The following is a 25,501-nucleotide window of genomic DNA, read 5'->3' on the forward strand; positions in this document are numbered from 1 at the left end:
AAGATATAGTAATTAGGCCTTAGGGTCAACTGTTCGTGGTCATGTTTTATCTTGCAATTTTTGCAATCACTAACTTTAATTGCCGTTTCGCGAATTTGTAATTCTGAATTACAAAAATTGCTTCTATGGCTCTGCATTGATTTGACGCAATTTGATATTCACTTGACTGCCTTAATTGTAATTCATTCGTGTGTGAAGCTCGTCATGTATTGACAACGCGATCAGATACAAAAAGGTCTCATTAAAACCCATCACAAGGCAGATCTGAATCGTTAGAGAGTTGCAAAACTGTGGAACTGTTCAAATATCAATCATTGACAAGGATCGCTCGCCGATCTCTTGGCAAAGTGTGCTTTTATCGTACTACCTCTGCAGAGACGTGCCTTGTTTTAAGCTGTCCAATTGTAAATGAGTATATTATGTAATACTTTGTGATTGTGTGTTATGGTAAATGCTTTAACTATGTTTTGGTAATACTTGTTATTAAAAGGGATGCGATATTTATACAAAATCTATTTCTCTAATCTAATAATAATTTACTACTGTATAAAACTGTATTAAACACAAAATGTCAAAGACAAATAGGGACGAGACGACCAGGACGTTCAGCTGATCTATTAATATCATTAATATCTATTAAGATACGCCGTGCCCATTACAATGCAGTGCCGCTAAGGATTCTTGAAAACCCAAAAATTCTGAGCCGCACAACTATTGCGCTCGTCACCTTGAGACATAAGATGTTAAGATGTTAAATGTCATTTGCCCAGTAATTTCACTAGCTACGGCGCCCTTCAGATCGAAACACATTAATGCTTACACATTACTGCGTCTCGACAGGAATAGGCGCCGTTGTGGTACCCATAACCTAGCTATGTCAAGTTTTGCTATGATTTTGTACACTCATTTAGGCATAAAAGGCATTTATTTTCTCAAAATTGATTCCTTTAGAATTCTTTTTCATGTAATTTCTAATATACTAGATACTACTACCGCTTCGGAATCAAATGGCGCTCTGAGAGAGAAGACGCGGCGCACGAAATTCTCCCAGCATTCTTTTTTTGCGCTCTTTTCAATAAAAATATACAATATTGTACAGTCATTTCTAAAGTTTCGAAATGAAAAGCAATAAATAAGTGACAACGAATGTTTATCAAAACACAAACCGTTCTGTTAACTACTTGAGACACGTTACAGTTAGATAAAGCAGATATTATAATTTATGCATCCCTATCTTAGCCGCTACCGTAACATACGAGTCGGTGCACAAAGCGATTGGGCCACACAAGACGGGCGACACTCGTCTCTCTTGAGAACCCCTCGCCACTTGTCTTTCACGCTCTCAACGAGATCTCAACTCTACGCTAAGATAATACATTATTGAATTATCTATATAGAGTAACCATAGAGTAGGGATAGATATTAACGTATATTATGCAACAATCATAACCTTTATTGTTTTTCAAACAAACAATTTATCAAACGAGTTATCCCGATAAGCTGCTAAGTTGCTGTCAATGTTTAACCTCTTCTATAATATAGTTATTTAATTTAAACTCACATTTTTAGACGCAGCGAGACTCGAACCTGTGCCTATCGGACTCTGACTTTTGGCTCGGTTCGTAAGAGCGCTTTACATATCTATATATATAAAAGAAAGTCGTATTACTTACACCATTTATAACTCAAGAACGGCTAGACCATTTTTCTGTTGTTTGATTTTTTGGGTTACTCTTAGTCCGGAATAGGATAATAAGTAATAAAATACCGAAAAAATCACAAAAATAATCTTAATATATATAAATCTCGTGTCACAATGTTTGTCCTCAATGGACTCCTAAACTAATGAACGGATTTCAATGGGGATTACTTCATGGAGTGCAGTTTAGTCCAACTTAAGAGATAGGATAGTTTTTATTTCGATTTGGGATCCATAATTATTTTTATTTCCAATATCTGTTTTGTTTGGACATATTTTCTGTGAGAGTATTTTTGACGCGCGGTTTGACAGTGCTGCTGTGAAACAATTTCATTATAACAACAAGGAGCATATTATTATGTTACAATGAAAAATTATTGACAAATTCATCAAAAACTGTATTTTATTTAGTATGTACAGAACAACGTCTGTCTGGCCAGCTAGTATTATTATAAAATCATTTATTTTCTCATACATTTTGTATGGATTGACATTTTGATGACATCTCGAGAATAGAAAGAATTCAATGAAGTTTTTGTTAGTTTCACGCTACATGAGTAATAAAATACAACTGACAGTGCACGTCATAAGCGAGTGACGATAATGCAACAATAATAATAGCAATTCTTCATGATCTGCAACAACTACTTCATGAACATTTTGCATGTCGAGTTAGAACCATAAGGCGTAGAGACATGAAATTATATAGGTAGGTAGGAATATTACTTTGATCGAGTAGAGGTCAGCTAAGAACGGATTTTACGAAATTCCATTAGCGAGAGTTTTTTTTAACAGAACAACGTCTGTCGGGTCCGCTAGTAATATATATATATATAAGTATAGTACTATATAGTATGTACTACGTATTACCTTATTTTTCTATGTGCTTACTGTTCTCTGTGACACCAAGAAAATTACAGCAAAAAACAATATTTTTTATAGGCCATAGAGTATAGACTTTTTCAGACTTAATAAAGTACATACGTATCGTCTGTGTGTAAAGTATTATCGTGGCTATTTAAATGACAGTAAAAAGTAGAGGAGCAGAAAAAAGCATATAACGCATCGCCCAACAAAATGCTTATGAACTCAACTTAACCGAGTAGAAAGCATAACAAGTTTATATTTGTTAATATTTCTTAACCCATACACTTTCCGTCAAAGAAGATTGCTTAAGTAGCAACGATATTCAGAATTTTCCAATGAAATCTACTTTTGAACATAAACAAACCAAAATAATTGTGAAACCTAGTACCTTATGATATCATAGTAATATTTAGTAGTATATTTTTTATATTATGTGTATTAACCATAATTATAACAGCTAGTAATCATATTTATTCTATTATTACTAAACAATTACTTCCTAATATAGTTTAATTATTAAAAAATAATATCATATTAATAATAATATGACTTAATAATTAAAAACGCTATTTTTATAAAATAATAAAATAAAACTTAAATAATCTAACAAAATTAATCAATTACAAATAGAAAATATCATTAAGATCGCTATCGGCAGGTAAGGTGCCCATGAAGCTGGCAACCTTGCCTCTTTGTATAGCCAGACTTATCCTTTGACAGAGGAACGTAACAGATCTTGAGTCACCGGTTAAATCGGTTAGACGCCTGGACAGCTCTTTTATGAGTTTTTGTGCCGACTTCCTAATATTATTTTGTTTGTAAGATCTATAATAATGCTGTTACAGTGCGTCACATATACTATATATCCACTGACCTCTACTATATACTACTGGACTGGCGGCTGTCAAAGTCTTTTTGTGCCTGTTTGATATTCGCCATTTTGGCGCTGTTGGCCATGTAGCGAGAGTCTGCGGTACTAAATTATTGAAGAAAACCTCAGCAAACATCGTTAGATGATGGGAAAATATTTACAAAAAAATTGTGTACTTTATTACATTGATTCTTGATGTATAAATAACACAGCTAACGAACAAAATTAATTCAAAATGCAAAGATACTCTGAGTATTGTACGGTCCTTTGCAGCCATTTGCATTATACGTCAAAATTAGTTCTCTGGACACTCGCAAGTGACGCTTCAAATAGGCACAAAAATTCGCTGTCAAACATATGAAACAGCCTGTCCAGTGGTATATAACATTATGCAGTCAAAACTTCTTTAGGGGCGTTGAAAATTTTTCTTGGGATGGGTATAAAATTGTCATTTTTGTGTACGATAAATTGTGCCCAATAAATGAATATTGTATTTGACCACATAAATGCTACTTTTATTCTGATAAATAAAGCAATTCGTGCGAAATTATTCCCTAACAATTCTAAAATGTTCAATAATGCACAAAGTTAATTTTCAAGTCTTCACTTCTGCCGGCACTCCCGGAGTGCAACCCATATTTTTAATTTTAAATTAAACCATTGTTAATGCAGCTCATAAAAATTTACTTATAGTCAGGCCGACAGGCTATAAACGATTTAAAACGTAAATCGGCCTGGGTTGATAAACTTGCAACCCATTATTTTCCGCTTGAAACCGGTTCACAAATTGAAACTCCATAATATGCAAAACGCAGCATAGTTCACTTCATTTACGCAGTTCTCGACACAGTAATTACAACATAATAATTATATGCAGCGAGGACGATCTCTTAGAATCAGGCGTTCGTCCTTATAAGGACACGACCTTCTCAGATATTTACCACTCGACCGACACGTCACTCAAACGTAGAATATTATTAACATTGATTAAACTATTTGTGGGCCATTTCTTCCTGACTCTACTTCCGGATCCGGAAGACCTTAAGCTGTTAATGTGATATAAATTATTTTTGATCTCACAATTAAGCGTAAACTTTGAATATCAACTTAATTTCTGTGACATATCTTACTCTCGTTAATTCATATTGTTGAAACGACCAATTTAGCCTCTGATATATTTGTCATATATGTGTTTTAATTAATAAAAATAACTCTACTAGCGTTTATGTGGAATTTAAACGTTTACGGTCGATATTAAAGGTATTTTAACGATTGGCGACATCATCTATGGATAAAAAATACAAACTTTTCATCCAAAACGTGTCATTTGCAAACAATAGGTACTATTTCATGATTATTTCCCACAAGGTAGGGTAAATCGTTAATATAGATCAGATACAGAAATGGGCCTAATATTGAACCCTCTGGCATCCCCATTGTTACAAGTGTACCAGATGATACTATACCATTGATATCAATTCTCTGAATTATATCACAGCGGAAGGGTGTAGTGAAATTCAGAGTGATACTACGGATTCCATATTGTGTAATAATATCTGTGTATATCTGTGTAAAATCTGATGATGGACGCAATCAAAAGCGTTGGATAAGTCTAACTCTTATTAATATGATGAATATGGATGTTTGTTGCCCAGTCATGGATGTTTATATGTTTTAATGTATGTTTTAGTAAGTATATTGTATTAAATATATCGTTGTCTGGTACCCATAGTACAGGCCTAGTAAGATAATTTGTGTAAAAGTGTGTCAATATTATATATTTTATTAATATTACAAGCGGGGAGACAGGAAAGGAGGAATGTTTAATGATATATTGTAATAGAAAGAGTCATACTAACATCTAGTCGGCAAATATTCTGTACCAGTCAGTTATTGTGCCCCAATTTCTAGTGCTCTCATCCCGGCGAACAACGTATCATTTGACGAGTTAATGCACTGATGATATAACCTCTGGAGTCCGTAACTCCTTTAGCCGTACCCTCGACTTAGTTTTGTCCAACGACTCAATACAGGTCCCTGGTTTTGGTTATGCTCCTCTTGCACCTATCAACACACATTGCAGTACTCTCTTTTAAAGTTTTTATACACAAACCTCTACCATTTACTAAGACTTCTATGAATACAGCTCTAGGGGTATCAAATTGGCCCTCAGTTATTGCTGCGATCAGCGAGCACATTCCTCCTAAAATAATTTCATACGGTCACCGTGATTCCATCACAGGTCAACTCTCAGCGGTAATCGAACCTTGCAACAGCAACCCTTACGTAAGAATCTACCCCAGCTCTGCGGTTATACAATTCGATTCAAGAGCTTGCTGATTGGAATGACCAGCGAATATTCGTCGAGAATTCATAAAGCGTGGCGTTTTATTAATAGACACGTTCTAAATAATATATGTAAAATCAAATCAAATCAAATCATATCAAAATCAGTTTATTCACGTAGGTCACGGAAATGACACTTATGAATGTCAAAAAAAAATCTTATTGAATCTACCGCTACTTCGTAAAGGGTTGAGCTAATGAGAAGAAGTAGCAAGAAACTCATTGCCACTCTTTTATATCAAGAATTACATTTCCATCGATTTACAAATCATTTCAATTACAATGTAATATGTAAAATGATGCAACAAACATACTCAAACGTCAAATAGTCAATGATTTACACGAGTAAGTCAAAAAAGTAAATGTAAATTAATACAAAAGTTATTGAGTACAGTAGCTGCATCATCCACATACACCATAAATGCATATTAATCCATGCCAAATGAACACTTTTAACATCACACAGCAAACACTAAAACAACACAAATACAATATTACAATTTATCATACATTGCACTTGGTATCTTCTGTGATTTATCTAAGGCTTTTGATTGTGTTCAACATTCTATGCTGGTCAGGAAGCTATGCCACTATAGTATAAGAGGGTGGGTATATAGGATCTTCTGATCTCATATTGAAATAATAAGATTATGAGGGGCGATGTGAATGGAGATATCCTGGGACTCCTCTCGGTATGGGGTAAAAGCCCGCTGAGTTTGTTGCGCCCATTCTTCTCAGGTCTGAGGCATTCTCTTTGGAATGGGTGGTAGTTTTCGACTTTCAATAAGTGATTTCACATCCTATTTGAATGAATATATGAATTTGAATTTATCTATTTTCGTAAATTGAAACAGTGCCTACATAATATGTATAAATGTAATTATATTTTTTCTATAAAAAATATTAATATAACAAACTAGTTAGACTTAATGACCCAAATATTCTCAAATAGCCATAACGAACTAAATCATTATTTAAAGAATTCTGTGTGAACATGCTACAGAAGATACAATCGATCTTTAGTCCGTAGATAATGTTCTGTTGCAGGATTTCTACGCGTGCACTGTTTAATATGTCCCATTGGGCAACTCCTGTAAAATATACATAATGCTATGCATAGAATGTCGGATAGGAACATAATTAACATAACAGAAAGGTAACATGTAGTTCGGTTTGTTACAAGATCGGAATTCGTCCAGTTTCGCAAATGGCTCAGCCGTTCTATTATTTAATGGAGTTTGTCACCGCATTCATTCGTTATGATTACGACCAGTGCTAGCGAAGCGATAATATGTGTGATACGAACGTGTATATACATAATATAATCAAGTCCACACCACAATACTACTACTACTACTAATAATAATACTAATTTATTACTAGTATACTACAAGTAGCGCGAACCAGCTGTAGATGTAACGCGGAACAATACCATCACAACACTACACTGTGTTTCGGTCTGAAGGGCGCCGTAGCTAGTGAAATTACTGTGCAAATGAGACTGAAAATCTTATGTGTTAAGATGACGAGCGCAATTGTAGTGCCGCTCAGAATTTTTGGGTTTTTCAAGAATCCTGAGCGGCATTGTAATGGGCAAGGCGTATCAATTTCCATCAGCTGAACGTCTTGCTCGTCTTGTCCCTTAATTTCATAAATAAAGCTACATATCACCAGATTAGTTCAATGGTGGGTACTATACCCATTACCATTATAGTCGCTTAAATATCTTATCACATATCTTTTAGAGTTCCGCTTCACGAATCGGTATTTTCGAATAGATATAAATGACAATTTAGTTATTGAAATTAAAGCCCCATCGCAACAGCGTTTCTCGTTTTTGGTAACAACCAAAAACGAGTTCTTTCAATTACTCATATATCCCATCATCACATCTTATTTACAATAAGACATATCTGGGAATCTACCTTTCCAAACGAAAATAAAGATATGTGGTAACAAACATACAAAAACGTGAAGTCCACCTTCGCATGACACGCCACAAGTTAGGATATCATCCCCACCATCTAGATGTGTGATACGGTGATCACTTAACACGGAACGCTCGTTTTCTTCCTTTTCCATAAAAAAATATACCCTATAATATGCAAAGTCTGTTGAATTTTCAACACAATTAGGGTTTCGTGCAAAACTAATTCATAACATTTTGAACAAAATTAAATTTTACTGTCAGGTTGCCAGGTAAACTTAATCATATGGTGCCGACTCACCACAACTCTATACATACATATAGATAACATTGGAGTGTCTGTTTGTAATATTGAAATAACTGTTTTTACTACATGTATATGAATAAATATACGGTACATACACAAATAATTTTTTTTTAAATTTTTGTCTGTCTGTCTGTCTGTTTGTTCCGGCTGATCTCTGAAATGGCTGGACCGATTTTGACGGGACTTTTATTGGCAGGTAGCTGATGTAATAAGGAGTAACTTAGGCTACATTTATTTACGAAAACTTCTTTTATTTTAGAAAAATAAAGTAATGTTGCAATGTCTAAGAAACGGTCTAACTCTTAAAATATTAAATGGTAAAACAAAGGTTGTCGGGTCAGCTTGTAATAAATATTATGTCACTTCACTTAGATAATTTATACGTCTAGATAGAGTCTCTTGCTGTTAGACAATCGATAGAATAGGGCAGGAATATTAGTTTAGTGTGCGTGACAAGCTACGTTTTAGACTCGCGACTTGTATGATACTTTGTGTGCGTGCAGAGCTCAAAAGTTTAAATTAGTTCTAAATTTAAATTTCGACGTTTTCACAGCTGTCATAGTCTATCTAGACGTATAAATGATCTAAGTCACTTCAATTTAAATCTTCTTGATGAATCTATATAATAATATTATAGCTTCTACTGTACGACATGCATACAATCCTACAATAGAAATACTTATCTCGAATTGCGTTACAAGCCCGCAACGACAAGTTCAGTTTTTAATTTGAAATTACTTATAGTAATTGATTGTTATTAATTAGATAATCTACTAGAACATGTTTCGAGTTATTAATTATATTGTTCCCTGAGATTATCTTTATCAGTTATTTATGCTGTTGTTTTAAGGTCGTTTATGCGACGGTGTTGAAATCTAAAGACATTTTAGATTTGACAATAATACCTTGTTGATTATTGCTCTTATTAATCTAATATTATGATATTAGTCTAGATGGTCTCCGCAGCACTCCAGCTAGATACCGCAGGCGTATTTGGTAGGTCTGAGAATCGGTCTACATCTATTTTTTATACCCAAATTATTGAAAATTTTAATATGACTTGCATAATATATTATATGAAGTACGGAATTCTAAAACTCTGATATATGTAGCGAGCTCACTCTACTTGGGAAAGTTTTATTTTAGCCCTTTGTTTTATTTCAAGTACACCCTTCAAGTACTCGTTGTCATGCGGTTTGAACGCTAAGGAAGGGTTGCACGACATTCCGATAAACCTTTCGTTTTGTGCAACATTGTTTCTTTTAAAAGTTACAAAGGACAGCAGTATCGGACCCTTTCCGTGATGAAATATTCAAATGCGCGACGATAGTCGATGATCTTGTGGTACACTTTTGCCAGTGGGAGGCTCCTTTGCACCGGATGCCGGCTAGATTATGGGTACCACAACGGCACCTATTTCTGCCGTGAAGCAGTAATGTGTAAATTATACTATTTTTCAACCTGATGGGCGCCATAGCTAGTGAAATTACTGAGCGAATGAGACTTAACATGTCTCAAGGTGACGAGCGCAGTTGTAGTGCCACTCAGATTTTTTGGGTTTTCCAATAATCCTGAGCGGTACTGCAATGTAATGGGCAGGGCGTATCAATTACCATAAGCTAGACGTCCTGCTCGGCTCTTCACTTATTTTCATATAGAGCTACTAACCACTGGGCTATATGGTATTTACTATTTGTTCACCGCGGGCCATATACTCTTGTTACAAGAGCATTACCGACCCTATAAAGAGTCGAATAATAGTTATTTATGCAACTGTTGTGTAATAAGGGATATTAAAACACGAATTTGGGTTTATAACACGAAGCGAAGCCGAGTGTGATAATAGTATCACATGAGTGTTTTAATACCTAATTATCAACAGTTGCATACAAGACTTATTCTACACCCAGAATATGAATCCTTTAAAAGATTCTGAAACAGGTAACTTACTGCTAACATTAAAACAGCCAGCCGTCTTAGTAGTAACCTAATATCATCCATTACTTTTATTATTATTGATTATATACAAATAAACTCAAGAATTATTTATTTTAGTAGTAATTTACATTTTGTATAGAGGAATTATTAAAATTCACTTGAATATTATGTTCTTTTGCAGCGTTTTAAATATCCGGCGGTGTGCTGTCAAAACTTGAACCGCTCATTTTTTCAATAAAAAAGGCGGGGTTTCGAATAACCTACTTTTTTTACAGCGCGCCAAATTATTCGAGTGTGGAACGCGTGTAATCGAAAATGTTCTTTTTTTGAAATTCATACAGATACCACGCATCGAGCAATAAGAATGTGGCTGTATGTTGAAACTCTTTGCGCATGAAGGGATCGAAAAAAAACAAAAGAGTGTTGTTATGAAATTCAGTACAACACTACAACACTCGTTTGGATGATGTAATGGTTATTATGACATTGTGTGTTTTAATGTTGGTAATAAGCTAACTGTTTCAGAATCTTTAATAGAGAATTTAAAGCATGGGTGTAGATAAACGTATAAACGAATCCAAAAACCGTAATCAGAACATCTGAAATCCACAATATAAATTCGAGAAGCAAGAATAGACAAAATCGTACAATTACATAAAAGACTTCTTTTCAGATACAACACTCAATTAACATTTTTTTAAATATCATTTTACTTAATTTAATTACTTTTTACCAATTTCACTTGTTATATGTTATTTCAAAATATTCAATTATTGATATGTATATCAATTAACTGTCATTGTGTATAAATATATTTGTTTGACTTGTTAGTAATTACTATTTGTACGTCACAGCATGCGGGCAAGGAATGGAGGACTTTTATTGTGATTTGAAACATCTATGTATACCCATGACTACAAATAAATGATCTTATCTTATCTTATCTTATCTTAAACTAATATTGTAAACACATTGTCACGTGGCGGACGAGGATCAAACGAGCCGTGGTCTCCGTGGTGGGAGTCAACGGTTCTACAACGGTTGACACATGGAGTATTGCTGTCATCTCTGGTCTGGCGCACCCCATTATCAGCTCGATCTATTGGACCGCGTGCAACGCAGAGCAGCTCGAATTGTCGGGGACCCAGTGCTCTGGGAACGGCTGGATCACTTGGCGTTGTAGCGACGTCGCTTCATTGTGTGTCTTCTACCGCATATAACACGGGGAGTGTTCCGAAGAGCTAATTCCTGCCGCCGAATTCCACCTTCGCACGACACGCCACAAGTTAGGATATCATCCCCACCATCTGGATGTGTGGCGGTCCTCCACAGTGCGGTTTTCAAGGAGCTTTCTTCCTCGTACTACAAAGCTGTGGAATGAGCTTCCTTGTGTGGTGTTTCCGCGACGATACGACATGCGTACCTTCAAAAAAAGCGCGTACACCTTCCTTAAACGCCGGCAACGCTCTTGTGATTCCTCTGGTGTTGCACAAGAATGTGGGCGGCGGTGATCACTTAACACCAGGTGACACGTACGCTAGTTTGTCCCCCTATTTCATAAAAAAAAAGATAGACTTAGTACCTAGCGAAACCGCTTCAGTTTTTGAATGGTCGATGATAACATTAAGGTAATGCTTACAAAACACACTCTTACAGAACTAGAGTCTACCAGTGGGAGGCTCCTTTTGCACAGGATGTTGGAAGGCCTTTGATGTGCTATTGAAAGATTATATTTTCTTGCTAAAGAAGTGGTTGTTAAAAAACACACATAACTAATTTTGTTTGTTGGCTTATTTGTTATGATGTCGCGACCAATCTCGAGTCAGGGGTAGGTACAGAATGATTTACGGCCGTTCCCAATATACTATCTACAGATAGAGATAAATTACTACCTTCGACTGTCAGTAATTAGCTGTCAATAATGTGAAGCTGGCCCATATATCTGATAAGTTATTCTTATCGCCTTATATTGGGACGCGTGAATTGCAATTTCCATACAAACTTTATATCGCTGGTAAGCTATACGTTGTCCTATTGACAGACAGCGTGTACGGATAAGGTGAGTTACCGTCGATAAGTTTATTGGGACAATGATAGTTACGATTTTTATCTGAAGTAAGAGATGTTGCTGTTATTTGACATTACATTGTCTTGTACATTAATTTATCCCGAAATTTCAAACGGGGAACTCCAAGCGAACGCCAACTCAAAGCGGACAAAGCCACGGTCAGAAGCTTGTGTGATAATAATTTATAATATAATTCTTATGAGCGGCCGTATTTAATAACGTATCTCTAGTTACGGATACCGTGCTGTCACCTTATAATGACAAGATCTTATCTATCTATAGTTATGTCCCATATAGTTATAGTCCAATGCTTTATCTCGAAAGCTTATTGTAATGTAAGTTAGCGTGAAGGATAGATTTATCTACCTCTAGTAATTTAAACTTAGGATAGATAGGTTATTGAAAATGGCCGTAAATGGAAGATGTTGTAATAATAAAAGTTAAGGTCGAACTACTCGTTTTCTATATATATTTATCTGCATACTGGTGTATAATTTCGACATCATATTTGCCAACGTCCATACCACGTTGAATACACCGGTTCTCGTCCGATCACCGAAGTTAAGCAACGTCGGGCGCGGTCAGTACTTAGATGGGTGACCGCTTGGGAACACCGCGTGATGTTGGCTTTTTTATTTTTTCATGCTATTTGAAATTTTATACTTTTAAAATTTGATGTTTTACTAAAATTGATATTTTTAATAAGATTTAGTTCAATTTCGGTCTATTTTGGTTGGGTCTGGTTGATTTTATCCGTTTACATTTATCTAATAAAAATTAAATTAAGTTTCACCACAAAAAAATTAAATTGAATTTATTGATCAGAATTCAATTCATTTATCATCTTGGGATTGTCACCAAAAAAGCGCGGGCACAGTTGAGGGCGGTTTGTACTAAGCATAATCAAATCCTACGACATATAACTTTCACATCAGCCATGATATCGCATCCAGTGAAATGTTAATCCATTGCGTGTAAATTCATAGTGTTGCTTAACGAACGGGCCGGGAGGCGTGGGTCGTGGGTTCGAACCCGCCGGTATTTGTTGAGCAACCGTCGAGGGGGTGTGAATATGTTATTGTGTCAAGGAGTCATTCACGCCTTATCTTGTTGTGATCATTTAAACATATGTTAATTGTATCAAACGAAATGGATGTTCTAGTTTCGAAGTCCTAATTTCTTTTTGGAAATTATATATCAATATGCCTCTGCATATATTATTCCTCTGAATATACCTATATAGAAAACAAGTACGACCTTAATTTTTATAGTAATTCTACATCTTCTAATTAGTAGTACCTAGTATGTATAATATAAATTATTATCATAAAAGCTTCTGACCGTATCTTTGTCCGCGTTGAGTTCATATCGCGTTCGCTTGGGAACTCAATTTCGAGATAAATTAATGTACTTACATGACAATGTAATGTCATATTAATCATTCTGTACCCCTAACTCGAGATCGGGCGCGACATCATCTATACTAATATTATAAAGAGGAAAGATTTGATTGTATGTTTGTTTGCATTGAATAGGCTCCGCAACTACTGAACCGATTTGAATAATTCTTTCACTGTTGGGAAGCTACATTATCCCCGGGTGTTATAGGCTATATTACATTTTCAAAAAATTAGGGATCCCTACTAAAAGTCCAGTAATACATTACTGGACTTTTATTGGGTTACAACCCAAGGTGTAAAAATACGTTCGCGAACGACGTCGCTGGGTATTGGCTAATAACAAAACAACCGCCAAACAAAATCATATTCACATATTTTATAATAGATAATTATTAGTAGCGTATATGTATATTTTTTGGTAGCCACGGCTTCAGCCTAAAACAAGAAAATATGTGTTAATAATATATAAATAATATATAATAATAATGTTAATAATAAATAATATATAAAATAAATATATGTGTATATAATGTTGTTAATTTTAGCTTAGTAACATTTAAAGCAGTAATATTGCTTAATTTTTCATAAGCCTATCTATTCAAATTCTTTCATATTCTATAACTTCCAACAATACTGATCATAACGGTCTATTATTTTTAGGGTTCCGTAGCCAAATGGCAAATTACGGAACCCTAATAGACTCGTGGTGTCTGTCTGTCTGTCTATCCGTTTGTAACAGCCACTTTTTTCCGAAACTGTAAGAATTATACTGTTGAAACTTGGTAAGTAGATGCATTGTGTGAACCGCATTAAGATTTTCACAAAAATAGAAAAAAAAATCCCCATGATTAGAACTGAAACTCAAAACTTTTTTTCATCCAACGCTAAAACAAAAATGATAAGGTTTGTAATATATTTTTTTTCCAAACTTCCAAAAATAGTTTGCGCGAGAGACACTTCCAAAGTGGTAAAATGTGTCCCCCCCTGTAACTTCTAAAATAAGAGAATTATAAAACTAAAAAAAATATATGACGTACATTACCAAGCAAACTTCCACCGAAAATTGGTTTGAACGAGATCTAGTAAGTAGCTTTTTATACGCTTTATATTAACTTCACCTGTATGTTTGTATGTTTGTAACCGACTTCTTTGGGCGCGATTTCGACCCACTTTAAACGGGTAGATTTCGTTCAAACTTTGTAGATTTATCGAGGACCGATGACATTACACTAATTTGATAAAATTATTCAATTTTTCATTTTGCAAAATATGATTTTTGTTAATTTATATAATTTTCATCTATAGTCGATAAGGCAGGAATTGATGTTAAAGTACTTAATAGTTTTAAAAATACGCTTTTATAGAAATATTAACTAAAAAATGAAAAATTATTTATAGTAATAATTCTTCTACACCCCACGCTTTTTTTTTACAATAAAATATATATTTTTTTTACACTATTTTCAATTTAAATTTATTTTCTATTTTTTAGTTGAATTTTATATAAAGCGTGCTTTTTAGTTTTTTTTAACTATTATTTATTTAATACGTCATAAGTCGTTACAACGAACAAGAACTTTTATATTATGTTACGTGTTGCTACGGAACCCTTCATGGCCGAGTCCGACTCACACTTGGCCGCTTTTTAATATTTCTATGTATTAGGTAAATAATTATATTACAGCATACATTTGTCTTGATAACCATGCTATTGTTATCAGCTGTATTTTGTTGTAATATTCGATATACTATGGGTGGGTATGCAATGCTTGTATCGTTTTAAAGTATTTATCAGAACATGTTGATGTTATCTTACAGGAGACAAGTCATTTAGAAGTACTTATGTATCTTTATTTTAACTACTTTAAATTATATAAGGCATTTATTTTCTCAAAATTGATTCCTTTCGAATTCTTTTTGATGTCATTTCTAATATACTACTACCAATTCGGAAACAAATGGCGCTCTGAGAGAGAAGAAGCGGCGCAAGAAACTCTCCCAGCATTCTTTTTTTGCGCTCTTTTTAATAAAGATATACAATATCGTGCTGTCATTACTATTGCTATAAAATAATCTTATTCTAGTACCAGGCTGTCCGATCACTTAGATATTCAGCTGTGGAGTAATTTTTTAATAAAACTTTAAGTAATTTTATTTATATTTTAATTTTGAATATTTATTTATAGATAGCCCCATCAGAGGCTGGAACTTTATTATAAAAGTGTATTTGCCCTTAAAGCTATTATGTACCTACCTATGATATAGTTTGTAAAGTGCCTTAAATCAGTTCTGGGTAGTCTTGTCTCACTGCAATCAATATTATGTATTTAAATGCAGTTTAAATTTATATTGACGAGACCAGCAAGATGTGTACTTGGCCCTTGCTCATTGCAGTGCCGCCCAAAATTCTTGATTGACCCTAAACATGCACACGAACTATTAATTTTACAGAAAATATGTATTCGTGTGCTTGCAAATATTCTTACATTACCATGCACATATATAATCGAAATATATAAGTTTGTAAGAAAACACCCAAATCTATACACTAAAATCATAGACGTGCCCCGGCACAACACACCTCGCTATAAAAATAATCTTTTGCAAACTAACTCTAAATTAACATTACACAGTTACGGTCCCTACCCAATGCCAGTTAAAATTTATAATAAGTCACCAGAACACTTAAAAGCCGAAAACAATATTAAAAAATTCATAAGCTCTTTGAAAAAGTTACTTTTGGAAGAAAGTTACTATTCTATTAATGAATACCTAGAGGAAAAATATATTTGAATGTCTGCCCCTCTGTCGTTCATTGCTATGCCTTATTACGAGGTGCATGTGATAATTATTTAGTACTACAATTTTGTTTAGTAACTAAGTCGCATGTAACGCAATTTAATAAAATAAATAAATAAATAAAATTCCTAATATTCTGAGTACCTTCGCAACTGTGCTCGTCTACATATAGACATAAGATGTTTCAATAACCCAGTCATTCTACTAGCTAACGTGCCCTTAAATGCACTATGCTTGTGCATTGCTACTTCATGGCGGAAAAATGTGCCTGTGTTGTACCCATGTGGCATTTAAGTGTAAATAAGCCTACCACTGTTAAATTATTTGTACTGGCCGCTATTTACTTCTTTTTTTTTAATGACAATAAGGGATGAGACGAGCAGGACGTTCAGCTGATGGTAATTGATACGCCGTGCCTATTACAATGCAATGCGGCTCAAAATTCTTGAAAAACCCAAAAACTTTGAGCGGCACTACAACTGCGCTTGTCACCTTGTTACATAAGATGTACTGTCTCATTTGCTCAGTAATTTCGCTAGCTATGGCGCCCTGCAGACCGAAAGACAGTAAGACTTACTCATTACTGCTTCACGGCTAAAAAGGCGCCGTTGTGGTACCCATAATCTAGCCGGCATCCTGTGCAAAGGAGCCTCACAGTGGTAAAGTTCTAATATTGATTCCTTTCATGAACTATATTATACCGTTGGCAGTACTCTGATGTATCTCAAACGGTCTAAGAATTAGGTTTCCCAAAGACATTCGACTAAAGTATGCAACGAGGTTATATCCGTCGAGTTACAGTCTTAATGCTTTCGGATTCGTAAGGGTCCAGGATTAATGGTGCTTATTCTGCAGTCCCTAAGTTAGGATGTATAAGTTTTCTCCACTTCATCCTACTGTCTCACAAATAGTTCTTTGTTAAGGCGACACTAAATGCCAGCGACCTTGAGCGATATGAGTTCACGGCTTCCAGCCCGCCATCTATGTAACAAAGCCAATATTTTCAAAATTCTTGTGTGGAAATCAGTTTATATGCTTACAATCCTCGTTATTCATTACTAATAAGAATAAATATACCTGCACAATAAAGTAATGCTATAAGAATAACTTTTCTGAGAGTTGTATTAAAAAATAAGGTCATGCCATGCCAAAAACTTGTTTAACTGCAAGGAAAAGTGGTAGTTCAAAAAGGCTCTGGAGTGAAAACTATAACCAACAGCAAGCATTAGAAAGATACAAATAAGACTTAAGTATATGTGTAACAGGATTAAGTAGTGTTCATAGCTCGAAATGCTACATTTACACCAAAAAACTTGTCTAAAAACACCTTGTTTGCATGTTTTCTGCTTACTCTTCGCCTTAAGTGCAGGCAAATTACTCCGAAAACCACGAAGCCTATGTGACTGAAGGCACGTACGCCGTAGTAAAAGATAGATAAACAACTATAAAAATATCAATTACAAAGCGAGCTATCGACCGATAACAAACCTGCTGTTATCACTACGATATGCGTTTATAATGAGATTGAATCAGAGGTAAAATCTAGCTACCAGAAGACTAACAGTCTGTTCCGTAATCGGTCTTTTGGTTATTTTTTGTGACAATCATAATGTTAACACGAGGAACAAACCTTAACCTGTTATGCCTACTACTGGGCCAAGTCGAATAAGTCTTTTGTGGGGCGATGTATATGCTTTTACAACACGATTCCAGAAAATGTTCAAAACAAAAGTATTACAATACTCAAAAGAATTGTTAAACAACGTTTGTGTGGTAAAGGTAACATAAATGTGTTTCTTAATGATTCTAATATTACTTTGTAAACATATTTTTTGATGAAAAAAAAAGCCCGCTGGGTTTGTTGCGCCCATTCTTCTTAGGTCTGAGGCATTCTTTTTAGAATGAGTGGTAGTTTTTGACTTTCAATACGTGATATCACATCCTATTTCGAATAAAAATATTTGAATTTATTCGTATTTCTAAGGTATAAACAATAGTATTTACCTAGCATAAAACTGGTAAATTGTGAATTGTACTGGCACAATAACCGGCCGTACCATCGTATAAGATAGAAAAGTAAATACGTAAGAAACAACAGTACGCCAATGACTCAATTGTAATTTGCCAGCTCTGTTTTAATATTCTTCTTCTTGTTCGTTAAACTCTATATGGTGCGAGGCACGTGGATATACGGAGGGTGACCCAGTAATTCTACGTGTGACGTCCGGGTGGCCAATCAGTCGATCCTTCGCCTGGCGGTGCGCGAAGAGGCCTTATCGTAGTGAAGAAGAAATTAAGTCGTTACCGTCGAACTTTATTCAAGACAAGTTGGAAACAATTGTTATACCACTTTGGAGTAGGTATCTGATTTTCAATCATCTAAAACAATGTTGCGTAATGACCTGTACTTCAGAAGAACCCGACACCTATACCAGTGGGAGCCTCCTTTGTACAGGAAGCCGGCTAGATCATGGGTACCACAACGGCGCCTATTACTGCCGTGAATCAGTAATGTGTATAAATTACTGTGTTTTGGTCTGAAGGGCGCCGTAGCCAGTGAAATTACAGGGCAAATGAGACTTAACATCTTATGTCTCAAGGTGACGACTGCAAGTGTAGTGCCACTCAGAATTTTTGGCTATAAAAGAATCCTGAGCGACACTGCACTGTAATGGGCAGGGCGTATCAATTACCATTAGCTGAACATCCTACTCATCTTGTTCCTTATTTTCTTATAAAATTTCATAAAATCATAAAAAGAACCCGACAGGACAATCGTCTACTAAAATCGTATAAAATAGTATAAATCAATTTCATTACTTCTAACCTACCAACTGCAAGCAGTTGTATCGACCCAAGGCCCTTTCCTGAAATAAATTGTACTCCACCCCTTAAAGCACAACCTCATAACATTGTAAATCATACGGAATTTCCTAACGATACAATCTGTCAATAACATAGATACTCGTAAGTTACTTACGGCGGCCCCATTGCAGGTAAATCATACACACAAGTTTTACTTTATAGTAGATTCTTATGCGTGCGTTCGCATGGCGATAGCAATAACTGCGATGGACAAATTGTAAAAAATATGGTGTACCACAACCACCAGTATAGTTTACAACAGTATTTCCCATATTTTTGTATGCTGCAGTGACGTGGACGTTGCGACTAGTCGAGAAAAAGAAAATTGATGATCTGAAGATGTGGTGCTGAAGAGAATGCTGGGAGTTTCATGGACCGAGTTCGTACCAACATCTCCATTCTCAAAAAGCTTGGCATAAAACAACGCCTTTCGGTGTTAATATAGAGTAGCATTCTTATGTTCTTTGGACACGTCTCCCGGCGCAAGAGTGACTCCATTAAGCGCCTTCTCGTGCAGGGCAAAGTAGAGGGCACCAGAGGGCGAGGAAGGTCGCCCATGCGATAGACCGACCAAATTAAGTCTACTGTGGACGGTCCATTGAACGAGTGTACCAGACTGCAGGGAAAAGTGGTGAATGCTCGTGGTGCGAATCACATCTGCCCCAAAAGATTTCACTTCGTGATGACCACGACCGCTCTGTCAAGAGTGTAACAACGAAGAAGAAGAAGAAGATTCTTATACGAAGCGTGTAATATGCTTGAAATAAGCATAAAGAACAATTAACAAGTAACTAAGAGTATAAAAACAAAACCTTGAGCTTGTCGTTAAGTTTAAAATCTAGCGTGCTTATAATAGTTAAAACAAATCACGGGACAAATGGTAATGATAGAATAATAAATCACCAATGAAGTCTTGAACAAAACCAGCTTGTTTAGTAAACGAAGGACTTAGCTCAGGCCCTCGTTGGTTCGATAACTACTTGCACTACTAAAAATAAGTTGTATTTGCATGCTGTAAATAAATAAATTGTACTTTAAGCCGAGTCAATGGTGCGTTCATTGAAAAGCGATTGGGACTGATCGAGTGTTTCCTCTCGGAACAATGACAGAACTGACCCCTGCACTAATTCTGTTCAATTATTGTTTCCGAATGGGGATGTGGCAACTTATCGATATTCGACGCCTGCATTTTTTAGTATCAAAAATATCGATCGAACGTAAATTATTTAACCAGACGCTTCCTGACATAATACGAGTATGTAACAATATAATAAAATGGCACAACATTACAAGGGGGAAATCTTATCGAAACTATTAATAGCGCTTCTTTTGTCAATAAATATTTGATACTATATACTTGCTATATCAGCCTACTAATTAATTTAAAGAAAATAATGATAAAAGTATAAAATCACACTATAGGCCAGTTATATTTAAAAAAAAGTAAAATACTTACAAATAAACAGTCATCATACATATATGCTTTAGTTACAAAAGTCATAAAATACAAAAATTACATAATAATTCAAATTTTAATAATTATTAAAATCAATATTGTATTACTCTAATATTAGGGGATAACCTCTGCAAAAGCATAGTGCCATAGATATTAGAAAAATAATGGCTGGAGATGGATTTAATTACATAATAATTCAAATTTTCATTATTATGAAAATCAATATTATATTACACTGATATTAGGGGATAACCTCTGCAAAAGCATAGCGCCATAGATATTAGAAAAATAATGGCTGGAGATGGATTTTTAAAATATGTTGTCATAAAAGAGAGAGTACCTACTAGTTTCGGTATTGACATATTTGTACAAACTGTTGTGCCTGTTTTCCACTTAAACATCCAAAAATACCATAATATATTCTATGTTGGAAATCACTTTCTAAGAAACAGCTCATCCTTTATCACAAGAACGAAAAATGAAGGAAAACCCTAATAAAAAAAGTCAATTAAGTGACATCATGTACATATATACATTAATTAGTAATATACATATTAATTTAAATTATCTCTATCGTTAGTAAAACATTGCACAACCTACTAATAGAATATAAATTGAAATCGTGACACAAATCATTGCTAATTGAAGAGCTTGAACGCTCGATGCGGAAGGTACGATGCGCACGCGTTAAATAACATGATTATCGACAATATGTTACATCACCACAATGCCAAGGTCGATGATTCAGACAATAATTCTGTGTTTATCGATGTTTTGAGACAGTTAATCACTTGGGTATTATCTGTATTTGTACAAGTAACATATTTGAACTTTTTTGGCATTTACTGATAAAATGAACAGATTTGTGTGTGCGGTTGTATTTTACACCACGTTTATCTGCTTTTAAATGAGACTCTGAGGATATTTATCTTTATCATTCAACGGTTAGCATGAAATTAGGTATATTTTTTGGCAAATTTTGGTGATGCATTTGCAAAGTAAGGTGATGGTCACTGATCATCACTTGTAACTTTGCAAGATTCATAATATTTTGAGATTAATATGGAACAAACTTCGTTATATTTTAAATTGACATTGAAATTGACTTTTATATATAACCGAGCACAAGTACAGGATATACGAGACAGTACCTGATGATAGCAGCATAAAGCAGCAGGTTTAGGGTAGAGCGACATATGTGGTCGCTATAGGCACCACATATCACATACTAGCTGACCCGGCAAACGTTGTTTTGCCATATAAAGTATAATTCACGCGATAGTTTTATAAGTAATAAAATATTGCCTATATTATAGCCTGTACATCATTTTGTTCTATTGTCAATAGTTTTTGCAGAGCACGCAAAAATAGGTTTTCGATTTTACACCTTGTGTTATAAAATAGCTATTTTATTACGGATCCCTAATTTTGAAAAAAAAAATAGCCTATAGCCTTCCTCGATAAATGGACTACCCAACACTGAAAGAATCATTCAAATCGGACCAGTAGTACTAGAGATTAGCGCGTTCAATCAAACAAACAAACAAACAAACAAACAAACAAACAAACAAACACACACTGCAGCTTTATAATATTAGTATAGATATATAGTATTATACAATATATCATATATTTTTATGCAAGAAAAATTTTCGAGTGAAAAATAAAATATATTTTAAGGCGTTTTTTTAGAAGTGCGGCTCTACCCCGAGTTTGATAAATAACACTAAACGTAGATGCATAACACCAACGCTTATATATCTTTGCAATATCGATGCAATTTAAGATGTGTAAGTATCGATAAAAGTCAATCTTACTCTATCGTGATCAAGTTCTAGGCTGCCGCTGATAAACTAACATACGATAGTTTTAATTGTTGAATCCATTTTGTAATCCTCGTAGCCTAAGTTAGCTAAGCTCGATATTGTATTAATTTTTTTATCGATAGTATCATAGTAAATTTCCCAGCACTAGTGTGCTGTCGTCGACAGGACGCAAAACGCAACGGAAATATATCAAAGTGCATGTTTATGTACTTCACTACACACACATACACACTGTACTTATGTGATTTCAAGTGATTTTGCTTGCAATATTGATGTAAGAACTCAAGAGAACCCGTTTCCATACATGTTTTCGGTATGGTCTTTTTATATTCCAATGTTTAAAACGAGAAATCCTTCCTAAGTGCCACACTGCTATCGTAGCTTTATTCCTCCTTTCTTTAAAAATAAACGATTGCCAATTTCGTGGCCATCTGGAGGGAAAAGCCAAATTGGCTTCGAAGAAGCTGGGCGTCATCAATAGAGCACGGCAATACTTCAAGCCGGCCCACATTCTAGCGCTCTACAAAGCGCAGATCCGGCTACACATGGAGTATTGCTGTCATCTCTGGTCTGGCGCACCCCAGTATCTGCTCGATCCATTTGACCGCGTGCAACGTAGAGCAGCTCGAATTGTCGGGGACTCAGTGCTCTGTGAACGGCTGGATCACTTGGCGTTGCGTAGAGACGTCGCTTCATTGAGTGTCTTCTACCGCATTTATCACGGGGAGTGTTCCGAAGAGCTGTTTAACCTGATGCCTGCCGCCGAATTCCACCTTCGAACGACACGCCACAAGTTAGGATATCATCCCCACCATCTGGATGTGTGGCGGTCCTCCATGGTGCGGTTTTCAAGGAGCTTTCTCCCTCGTACTAGAAAGCTGTGGAATGAGCTTCCTTGTGCAGTGTTTCCGGGACGATACGACATGGGTACCTTCAAAAAAAGCGCGTACACCTTCCTTAAAGTCCGGCAACGCTCGTGTGATTCCTTTGGTGTTGCAAGAGAATGTGGGCGGCGGTGATCACTTAACAACAGGTGACCCGTACACTCGTTTGTCCTCCTATTCCATAAAAAAAAACTTTCTGCCCTGTATGAGAGTATAAAACTAGGAATACTTGTACTAGGAGTCTATAAAAAGTTTGGGACGCTGAAAAATAATTGTTTTTCAAAGGGGCGGTAAAAGAAATAGTTAAGTTTGATAATATCTGATATAGACGTATAAATTATCATGTTTGCCCACCAGCCATAAATGAGCCAGTCAACTATTTAATTATAGTCTAAATGGGAAATATTGCAATGCGTCATATTCTGAGTAACCAGTGCCTAACCACTTGCAAAGCAATTTTCTAGTCGGTCACGTGACCTCACACAGAGGGCGGGCCGTCTGGAATTCCCCTTACACCCCCCTTCCCTCTTGTTACCCTGAAACAGTCCACAGCGCATTTTTCCCCAGCACGCAAAAGGAAATTACGGTTTTCCTTTATGATTATTAGTACTGGTATTTCATTAAAAGTATACTTACGAAAACTAAAACTATTTGGTTTTCAATATTACATCTAATATATAAAATTCTCATGTCGCGGTGTTTGTAGTTAAACAACTCCTTCGAAACGGCTTGACCGATTCTCATTAAATTTTGAGTGCATATTGGGTAGGTCTGAGAATCGGACAACATCTATTTTTCATCCCCCTAAATGTTAAAGTTTTTTTTTTTAATTTGTATAATTATGAGTCAGCATTAAAAAATACATACAACTTCAAATTTTTACCCATCTACGATCAACAGTTACTTTTGTATCGCGATTTTAATATCGGCAATACAACGTTTGCTGGGTCAGCTAGTCTTAATATAAATATTTCTTTTGTGCGTCTATTGTAACTGAACTCCTCCTAAACGGCTGGACCGATTTAATGAAACTTTCTGTATGTCTTCAGGTGGATTCGAGAATGGTTTAGATTTACAATTGAACCACCACCTAAACGGTTGGAGCGATTTTGATGATTTTTTTGTGTGTTCCAGTGAATGTGACATTGGTTTGGTGCCTCAATTCCGTCCACATAATATAATTCTCCTGCTCATGTGTATGTTACGTGTGTACAGGACAACGTCTGTCGGGTCCACTAGTCATCTTGTATAAAATAACCTTTCTCTTGTACATGAAGTGTGGTTAACTTTAAGATACGCGTCAAATGGTCTTCCTAATTTACAAAATAATTATGTCAATATGGAACGTGATGTAGGTAATATTGCTGGATCATCCTGTTACCAGAAACTCTGCTTCATGTTATTAAAGTTATTATCTTAATATATATAAATTACGTGACACGTTGTTTGTCCGCGATGGACTCCTAAACTAATGAACGGATTTTAATGGGGTTTACTTCATCGAGTGCAGTTTAGTCCAACTTGAGAGATAGGATAGTTTTTATATCGATTTGAGACCCATAATTATTTTTAATTCAAGTATTTGTTTTGTATGCCCATATTTTCTATAAGAGAATAATTTAGTGGCACACGGTATGACAGATCTGCTGTGAAACAATTTCATTATAACAACAGGAAGTATATCTTAATATATATAAATCTCGTGTCACAATGTTTGTCCTCAATGGACTCCTAAACTAATGAACGGATTTTAATGGGGATTACTTCATGGAGTGCAGTTTGGTCCAACTTGAGAGATAGGATAGTTTTTATTTCGTTTTGGGACCCAAAATTATTATTATTTTCAATATTTGTTTTGTATGGACATATTTTCTATGAGAGAATTTAGTGACGCACGGTTTGACAGTTGTGAAACAATTTCATTATAGTCAACAGCAGGGAGCATTTTTAACGAAATAATAACTGATGTTTTGAAATATTGGCAAATTCCTATAATGCATTTTTTTTTATTATATACAGAACAACTAATTAAAAACAACTAATTCTTGATGTTATGAAATATTATTGACAAATTCATACAAAAATTATAATCGCTAATAAAATGCTCGCATTACTTTATTTATATTCGGTGTCTGTGTATTGATACTCCTACTGTTTACTCAATAACTCTTGTTTGTAACTTATTAAATTACATACTTATTTTTGAAGTGAAAACTTATTTAGCAGTGTTGAGCACTTTTCATTATCA

At 35.1% G+C, this 25,501-nt stretch overlaps 1 protein-coding gene and 1 non-coding gene across 2 annotated transcripts in view; one reads left to right on the forward strand and one right to left on the reverse strand.

Moving 5' to 3' along the window:
* Positions 1-25,501, reverse strand: part of LOC126967039 (GAS2-like protein pickled eggs) — a 225,894-nt gene that overhangs the window by 191,445 nt on the left and 8,948 nt on the right. The window lies entirely within an intron of this gene.
* Positions 12,534-12,652, forward strand: LOC126967345 (5S ribosomal RNA). The gene has a single exon (XR_007729979.1). It is a non-coding gene; the product is annotated as a 5S ribosomal RNA (ribosomal RNA).

Source organism: Leptidea sinapis, chromosome 12 (genome assembly GCF_905404315.1).
Source record: "Leptidea sinapis chromosome 12, ilLepSina1.1, whole genome shotgun sequence".
Classification (NCBI taxonomy): Eukaryota; Metazoa; Arthropoda; class Insecta; order Lepidoptera; family Pieridae; genus Leptidea; species Leptidea sinapis.